The sequence below is a fragment of the Rhinichthys klamathensis genome, unplaced genomic scaffold (assembly GCF_029890125.1).
Source record: "Rhinichthys klamathensis goyatoka isolate OS25496 unplaced genomic scaffold, OSU_Roscu_1.1 h1tg000167l_1, whole genome shotgun sequence".
Classification (NCBI taxonomy): domain Eukaryota; kingdom Metazoa; phylum Chordata; class Actinopteri; order Cypriniformes; family Leuciscidae; genus Rhinichthys; species Rhinichthys klamathensis.
This window is the reverse complement of record NW_026606698.1, coordinates 1,201,471-1,210,978: the sequence shown is the minus strand read 5'-3', so window position 1 is coordinate 1,210,978 and position 9,508 is coordinate 1,201,471. Positions and strand designations below refer to the sequence as shown.

The 9,508-nt window shown below is 38.7% G+C and overlaps 1 long non-coding RNA gene across 1 annotated transcript; it reads right to left on the bottom strand.

Moving 5' to 3' along the window:
* Positions 1-1,574: 1,574 nt before the first annotated feature.
* LOC130091492 (uncharacterized) lies at positions 1,575-9,148 on the bottom strand. Its single transcript, XR_008807818.1, has 4 exons — positions 9,061-9,148; positions 8,875-8,978; positions 3,967-4,076; positions 1,575-1,718 (listed from the first exon to the last, which is right to left on the bottom strand). It is a non-coding gene; the product is annotated as an uncharacterized LOC130091492 (long non-coding RNA).
* Between the last annotated feature and the right edge of the window lie 360 nt (positions 9,149-9,508).

Here is a 9,508-nt window from a genome sequence, read left to right as displayed (position 1 = left end):
AGTGCCTCTGTGTGTTGCACTACACGGTCCCAGTGCGCTGGTTTCCAAGCAACACATGTACACAGGGAGCGTCGTCCGTTGGCGTCTCTGAACTGTGTGGAAACTGTAGGATGAAGTGAAGAAGGGAGGGTGACAGCAGCTCGAGTTTCAAAGTAGAACACAAAATTATTAAACTTAGTGTGAAAACCGAAACTTGCACATTTTTTTACTCAGTATTTTTATCTTGTTTTCCAGTAGCTACACATATCTAAAAATTCTTAATTTCTTAATGTCCCCCTAATTGTATCCCTTAAAACTCATCTATGATCACCAAAATGACATTTTTTTTACACGCCTTAAAATAGCTTGAATGTAACTCGACACCCTTGTCTCATTTAGTATACGCGGTTCTATGAATATGCAACTGAGCCCCGCCTCCACTCACTCACTCAGCTCAGAGATCCACTGGTTGACGATCACACGTTGATCTGATTGGTTACAAGGTCGTTTGTGACGTCAGAAACACCAGCGATTTCAAACCGTGTGTTTGAGACTGTCTTTGGTTCACTGCAGTTTGAAGCAGAAAATACTCAGCCATGCTGTCGACTTATGAATTTGCACAGGGTTTGTCTTAAAGCGCATTAAAAACACCACATAGACACATACACAACATTAAAAGCTGGATTTTCACCACAAGGGGACTTTAAGATATTAAGCGTTTAGTGAAAAGGTGGGTTTATGCTTGAAACAAGACAAAAATCTGCCATTGAGGTAAGAAAAATAATCCCGTTTTCCCTTTTGTATTAGGTTTTATTTTCTTACCCCACTTACAGATATTTTTGTCTTGTTTTAAGCACAATTGTTTTTGTTGATTTTTAAGTGATTTTGCTTCTCAAGTACAAGGTTTCAGGCATAGGCGGAGTTTGACATTCGAGCCAGGGGGGGCAAAAAAAAAAAAAATCATTGTAGCATTCATTCATTCATTCATTCATGTAGCAATCATTGTCGTTCGGACACAATTAGGATAAATGAAATGTGGACCACTTTTGCACTGTTAATATATTATCTTCAACCAAAACAAAAAGATTTTTAGTTTTTCTTTTCTTTCCTTTTTTCAAAACACATTGTGGCAATGAGAGTGATTAAAGTTATATTTCGCATTTTATTGTACTTCATGAAACATTTAAAACATTTTGAGACACGGGAAAAATGAACAGTCACACAATAGCCTACTCTCCGATTCGGAGTATTCGAACATTTTATGAATTAAACAACCCGTAAACATATCACTAGAACAAAAATGAAACAACCCATTAAACACGAAAGTAATGCAATCATTGAAGACATTTCTCCTTATAAACATAAGAACTCTATTTAGAACCCCATTGAATCTTTTTTTTCTAGGAGTGTATTCCGTTACCCCGGGAAACACTCACAACAAACAAAGCAACAAGTCAAAGTTTCAAAATTACGGCACAACTTTCACCTTTTTCAGTTCTTCCTCATATATATATATATATATATATATATATATATATATATATATATATATTACACTGGACTCCGAGAGGGAAGAAAGTCCTGTATACCTGCTTTTTCTACAAGCCCATGGATACTAGAAGGGATGTGTTCTTGATCCGGCTTTATCCTTTGAGCTGGAGGGGGTGAAGCCAGCCAAAGTCCAGACTACACAAATTGAGACAACCAGATGACATCCCTGATCCATCCATGAGATGAACCTGCAAGCACACAGAACTTTGTTTCAGTGTCCTCTTACAGATACACAACACATTCTACAGGACAAACTGTTGGAAGGTCAAACTACAGAGTGATGTCAGATTTGTGAACGAATCCTCCTTTTGAGCTGGTTCTTTTAAATGATTCAGTTGAATTGATTTGCAAAGCACTCATAAGACACTCAACTGTGAGGTAATCCGGAAGGTAAACATGTTGACAAGAAAACATCTTATCTGAGAGCATGAAACTCATGGATGAACTAATAAAATTTCATTTGAATTTTTAACTAATGAAATAATCCAAAAATATATACTGAAATATAAAAAAAAAACTAATTTTAAATGCCGCACTGCATAATATATATAATCGAATAGTATTTTTGCCTTATTTTCCAGTCTAAATATCTAAAGATTCTTAAATCAAGATGCATTTAATGAGAAGCAAAATGCCTGAAGATATTAAGTCTTGTTTTCTTTTTTTTTTTTTTTAAGGTGCTATATGGAACTTTTCTTCTAAAATGAATCCTTTTTTTATTGCCTGTGTGTGAAGGGGTTGTAATCACACATTACAATGATCCACTTGTCGGGTTTTGCTATTACCTCTGAAGGCCAGTATTCCTATTTCTATGTGAAGTCTCCGGGTCGGATTTACCGCGAAATCAAACGGATGTGACGTGCATGCGCGCTCCCGAGCCTCTCTCCTTATATAGAGTCTATTGTAAACGGTCAGGGAGTTACGTCCGGTTAAAGGCGCACGTTTTTCGGCTTATATCTCAGTCAATCTTTGATCAATATTCCCAAGACTCTAATCGTTCGTAGTGCTGGACGGGGCCTTTCGAACGAGCCCACCCCCGAGGTCCAAGTCGCCCGGCTCCCCGAGTTATAGCCGTTCGAAATCGGGGGTCCCAGCGAACAGCGATCCGGTAGGGGCCATCCCCGAGGCCCGCCACTCTAGCGTTCGGGCAAGGGTTCCCCTGGGACCTCCTCCCCCGAATTTGAGCTCTCTGGGTCTTTGCGTTCCAGAGATACGAGCGATTTTCTTCTGAGATCGTGACGTCACCGGCGTCCGCAATTTTGCAGCGCGCCCGATTGCTTTTTGCTAATATCTCCGCGAAAACACCACCAAAAACTATGGAACTTATATGGTTCTTTTCAGCTCGACTAGATGGTCCCAACGAGCTCGGTGCTCGCCAAATCCGTCTAGTATTCGCCGAGATATTTGCGTAATAGACGGTATTGTCTATGAGTTTGAGCACGAGCACCGACTTGTAAAATTTGGTTGCAATCTGAAACATCACCACTAGAGGCCGCTAAAAGTTACGTAGAGCACCTTTAATGAATTGAGTTTAAGCTTAACACAAGAATATCTGCCAATGGGGTCAACAAATAATCTTAATTCAAAAGGAAAGCAAGAGTTGTTTTTCTGACGACACTGGCAGATATATGTTCTTGTTTCTTTTAAGCATAAACGTTAGTTTTTCATAAAACAAGCCTTAATTATCTTCAGTCATTTGCTTCTCAAGTCAATGCATCTTGATTCAATAATGTTGAGATATTCGTGCTGGAAAAGAAGGCATTTTTAACCAGTTATTTGACATGAATTGTCCAAATCTTAAAATGAATCAGATCTCTTATAACTCCTATAAATTATAAACTTAATTTCAATCTGTGCCATGTCTTCCCAAAATGCACTCATTTATAGGGTGAGCATTTTTTAATCATTGCAATAATTCAATAATTAACTTTAATTCATGCTAATCATCACTTTACATTCTTATGTGTACATAACTTATTTACTTATAATATTGCAGACATGGTGTTAAAATAGCTGGTTAAACAGCCTGTTCTCACGCAAATGCGTCTCTATAGCACGCATTGTGTATTATCGTGCAATTTATACGCGAAAATGAGTTTTTACGTGCATATGATAGGCTACGCAGTTTTCGCGTGCATTTGATACGCAGGTCATTTGCGTGTAATACACACGCACCCCTACTAACCTACCTAACCACTACTAAACCTACCCTAACCCATCCGTATCCTATCCTATGCACGTAAAAACTCATTTTCGCGTATAAATTATACGATAAACACTGCGTGCTATAGAAACGCATTTAGTGTGATCGGGTTGGGTTAAAATGTAAAGATCCAGTAGACACTGACTACACTTTTAAAGTCTGTGGGAAATGTTCCTGGCTGTCTGGAGGCTGCTGTCCACACGTGGGCTTTGAGCGTGTTTTTCTGTACGTACTGCATCCAGTGCCTCTGTGTGTTGCACTACACGGTCCCAGTGCGCTGGTTTCCAAGCAACACATGTACACAGGGAGCGTCGTCCGTTGGCGTCTCTGAACTGTGTGGAAACTGTAGGATGAAGTGAAGAAGGGAGGGTGACAGCAGCTCGAGTTTCAAAGTAGAACACAAAATTATTAAACTTACTGTGAAAACCGAAACTTGCACATTTTTTTACTCAGTATTTTTATCTTGTTTTCCAGTAGCTACACATATCTAAAAATTCTTAATTTCTTAATGTCCCCCTAATTGTATCCCTTAAAACTCATCTATGATCACCAAAATGACATTTTTTTTACACGCCTTAAAATAGCTTGAATGTAACTCGACACCCTTGTCTCATTTAGTATACGCGGTTCTATGAATATGCAACTGAGCCCCGCCTCCACTCACTCACTCAGCTCAGAGATCCACTGGTTGACGATCACACGTTGATCTGATTGGTTACAAGGTCGTTTGTGACGTCAGAAACACCAGCGATTTCAAACCGTGTGTTTGAGACTGTCTTTGGTTCACTGCAGTTTGAAGCAGAAAATACTCAGCCATGCTGTCGACTTATGAATTTGCACAGGGTTTGTCTTAAAGCGCATTAAAAACACCACATAGACACATACACAACATTAAAAGCTGGATTTTCACCACAAGGGGACTTTAAGATATTAAGCGTTTAGTGAAAAGGTGGGTTTATGCTTGAAACAAGACAAAAATCTGCCATTGAGGTAAGAAAAATAATCCCGTTTTCCCTTTTGTATTAGGTTTTATTTTCTTACCCCACTTACAGATATTTTTGTCTTGTTTTAAGCACAATTGTTTTTGTTGATTTTTAAGTGATTTTGCTTCTCAAGTACAAGGTTTCAGGCATAGGCGGAGTTTGACATTCGAGCCAGGGGGGGCAAAAAAAAAAAAATCATTGTAGCATTCATTCATTCATTCATTCATGTAGCAATCATTGTCGTTCGGACACAATTAGGATAAATGAAATGTGGACCACTTTTGCACTGTTAATATATTATCTTCAACCAAAACAAAAAGATTTTTAGTTTTTCTTTTCTTTCCTTTTTTCAAAACACATTGTGGCAATGAGAGTGATTAAAGTTATATTTCGCATTTTATTGTACTTCATGAAACATTTAAAACATTTTGAGACACGGGAAAAATGAACAGTCACACAATAGCCTACTCTCCACGTTTGAAACACAATTGTGGCAATGAGAGCGATTAAAAAAAAAAAAGTTATTTCGCATTTTGTTGTAGCCATTTCATGAAACATTTAAAACATTGAGACACGGGAAAAATTAACGGTCACATAGCCTACTCTCCACTTTTGAAACATATTGAACAGCATATTGAAAGCAGTGTGTTGAGTTTTTCTCCATCTTAAGCAGTTATTTGGCAGAGAAATAAAACTTACAGACCTAGATATTGCTCAGACTAGTGCAACAGTAATTTTCGTTTTTTTGCGTCCTGCGTCGATAATGGTCTCAGGTGAGAGCTTGGCCGTAATGTCGCTTTCGATGTGAAGGATCGCAAGAGAAGAAAACCTGGCTGCTCCCATCGTCAACCGCAGCCTGTTCTTTATCCTCTCATGGAGAGTCGGCCTGGCATGAATAATACAGCGGTTTTAGTCCTTTTTGGGGATCCATGTGAACGGACGTGTCTGTACGCGAAAAACACACAGGAAATTCCTCACTTACCGCGATACTTTGAGATCCGCCAGTCGTGAGAAAATTAGCTTCTTTTTCAATACAGTAATTAAAAATAATTTAGCCTTAACTTACTCATTATACCCGCAAAAATGATAAGATAAGACAAATAAAATGAGAAAATATGAATACAGTATTTTTTTTTTTTTTTTTAAAGCACAAGGCAGGCATTAATTGGCTCTGGTCTGGGGGGGCAGTGCCCCCCCTAGCCCCCCCCAAACTCCGCCTATGGTTTCAGGATGAACTTTCATTTAAGACTAAATATAAAGACCTTTTTAAGACCAAGTAATTGAAGGGAACACAACTTGCCAAATATGGTCTCTAAATGTAAATGTCTATAAATGTTTTTTTTTTTTTTTGCAAAACTAAAAAAAAAACTAAAATATTTTTTTGGAAAACAGGACAAAAATGGATTTTCATTACAATAGATATTCGTTTTTTTGCAATGCATGCAACATTTCAAGCATTTAAGACTTTACTTTCTGCTCTGATTTAAGAACTTTTTAAGGCCTTAGGCTACTTGAGTAAGGGTGAATTAAGACCCGCAGAAACCCTGAAGTAAATGTACCTTGATTTAAGAATGTTTAGATATTTCCAAGACAAAAATACTAAACAAGACACATTTGCAGCACAGAGCCACTCACAAAACACAGCGCATGGTGTGTTTTCATTCAACTGATTTTCCTAAGCCATCTCTTTAGACACAAGCAGACTGGAGCTGACAAGCTAGCGCCGTGTCAATCACACCAGAGGATGTTCTCTCGGCTTGTTTTCTTCCTGCTCTGATCCTCGGGGAGTTTGCACTAACCAGCATGGCCCTGGGCTTCCTTTCAGGGGCTGAGGGCCTGGAGTGCTGCTGCTGTTTTGCAACAGAGACCATACAAAACCATACAGAGCTGGACCGAATTACCAAGTCAACACTGAAGAGTGCTTCTGTTTGGAGTACAGCTCCAAATCTGGGATTCTGCGGCTCAATCCAATTAACCGCAGCATGACAAGCACTAATTTAAAAACAAATGCAAAACAGAGGGGAAAAGTAAAGAAAACATCCCCGTTGAAAGAAATCCTGCTACTAATCTGGAGTTAACATTTAAGCAATATTCTGTGTTAAGTGCAATAAAGCTCAATGAGCAGCAGCTGTGACGTGCTGTCGATCACCAAAACTGATTTCAACTCGTTTCTCAGTAATAACTACAGTGTTTCAAAGTCCTAAAAAACATTTTAGTTTAGGGTCCAAATTGCTTATTAGCAAGCAAATTTCTAGGATATTGGCTGTTTATTAGTACTTATAAAGAACATATTAATCCCTTATTCTGCATGCTGCAACGCATTCTCAACCCAAGGCGTCACTAAAATGACAATTTTGACCATGCTTCAATATTCGACGCTTTAGGCACCCTTTAGCGTCAGTTACATGACGCGATCCTAGGGCGTCATCTTACTGATGCTTTACCTAAGCGTCAGTTTGATGACGCGGGTAGGTTTAGGTCTGGGGTAGGGTTAGGATTAGATAGCGTCATCTAACTGACGTTAAAGGGGTCATGAACTGGCTTTTTAATGTTTTTTATATTGTTGTCTGAGGTCAACTTATGACGTTCGCTTGGTTTTTACATTCAAAAACATCAAAATGAATAAGTAATAGGCTATTTTCTACCCTAGTTTTGAGCCTAGCTCAAAAACGCTCGGTTTTTATGGGCGTCTCGCATTGAAGACTTGGAAGTAAACGCCCACTGCTGTGAGTGGATAACAGTTTTGCATATTATAATGAGTTTCGTGTAATGCGCGAATCGGTGGGCGGGGCTAAACCGTCCGTGTTGAAGTAGGCGTTGATCTTCTTCTGCGGGGGTGGTTTTATCCTCTTTGTCGTCATAATTCCCCACTTTGAAAAACGAGTCGTTTGCTGAGCCTGGTGTCAATAAAAGCTTTTATTGGACTAACAAGGACGTTTTCAGTTCTGAAACTTAAAGGATATTCTTATAATATGATGACCTCTTAGATGTCAAAAGCTCAAAGGAAATTTGATTTCTCAGTTCATCACCCCTTTAAAGGTAAAGCGTCAGTAAGATGACGCCCTAGGATCGCGTCATGTAACTGACGCTAAAGGGTGCCTAAAGCGTCGAATATTGAAGCATGGTCAAAATGATTCCCAAGGCGTCGATTCATACTCAATAGCCAACGCGTTATTAGGAGTTTGTTGAGGCAAAAGTTGCAGTTAATAGTGAGAATTGGACCCTATTCTAAAGCATGACCAGAGAAAGTCGTCTAAAAGTTTGATTCTTGTAACTCACGCACATGTTATACCAAGAATACTTATTTGTTTTTTAAATATCCCAGTGCAATCACTGCAAAACAAGAATCTTTTTACTCTTATTTTCCAGTTCAAATTTCTAAACATTCTTGAGATACATTTACTTAAGAACCAAAAATACTTTAAATCTTGGTCAAACTTAAGAGTGTTTTACTTAAAACAAGAAAAAATATTTGTCCAAAGGGTAAAAAAAAAATCTTCACGAAACATGACTTGCTTCCCAAGTACTGTAAATGTATCTTAATGTATGAATTTGAGATATTTTTAATGGAAAACAAGACAAAAATACAAAAAAAGTTTTTGCCACTGATTGCCCTTTAAGTTCTCCAAATGTGTTACTGAGGAACGGGTGAAAATTATTTTCCATGTTAATCAACAGCACGTCTCAGATGCTGAAGTATTTAACCCAGAATATTCCTCTAAAGCAGAGATCAGCCCCCTTAAACAGTCATGTTAAGACATTGGCTGCAATGACAGGCTAAATCTCAGAAGACAGAGCAACACTCGGAGCTAATTAACCCATTAGACTCAAACATGTTTCCCAACATGCACTTGAGATCAGTTCCTATCAGAGTTTGCCAGCGGAGAGGCCCTTTGAAACGGAGCCTCTCAACTCTTCTGAAGAGCGTCCCAGACGGTTCCTTAGGTATTTTCTAATAAAAAACATCAACGTTTCCTGTGCATGAACGTCAGTTTGTAAACCACCGGGTTCCCACTTCTTCCTGGTGGTCATTTAAATAAGAGGGTGACCTAAAAAAGAGCCGGCGTGACTCATGAAGACGTGGGAGAGGAAAGCATGACTAAGATGACTGAACAATATCAACCACAGATGAAAGTGTCTCGGCTTTTTATTCGTTACCTCAAACAGACTCCAGTCTGGAACGGACCTCACCAAACACCTCCAGAGTGAAAAGCCACAAACCACGCAGCAGATCTGAGCTTTAACAGCTTTCCTTAATTGCACTAACATGACAGAATGTGAGAAATAAGAACAGAAATGCAATTAAAATAAGACTTAGTTCAGCCAAAAATCTTTCACTTATACCCTCATGCTGGTCCAAAGCATTTCTGAAGGATGTTCACGCTGCTCTTTCCCATGCAATAAAAGCATAGACTGATCGAGGGCTGTCAAGAAAGACAAAAAAGCACCGTAAAAGGTCTGAACATGCCGTAGCATGACATTTGAAAGTGGAAGTTTCATTTCAGTTTTCTTTTTAATTTGAACATGTTACTTTCCATTTCTTTGTAATTATTTGTGACATTTACTAGCAACTTCTGAGTTAGGGTTAGGGTTAGGGTGATTTCAGCAATCCTATAAGATCATTACAGAACACACTGTACAACATGGGTCTACTAAACTTGGGTATGACATGTGTATGTAGACTGTTGGATGATGATACCTATTGATTCGTAGGCTATACGACGCAAGTTAGTATAGAAGAATAAAATGTCATCATGTGCTAGTGGTAAACAAATAGAGCAAGATGAATCAC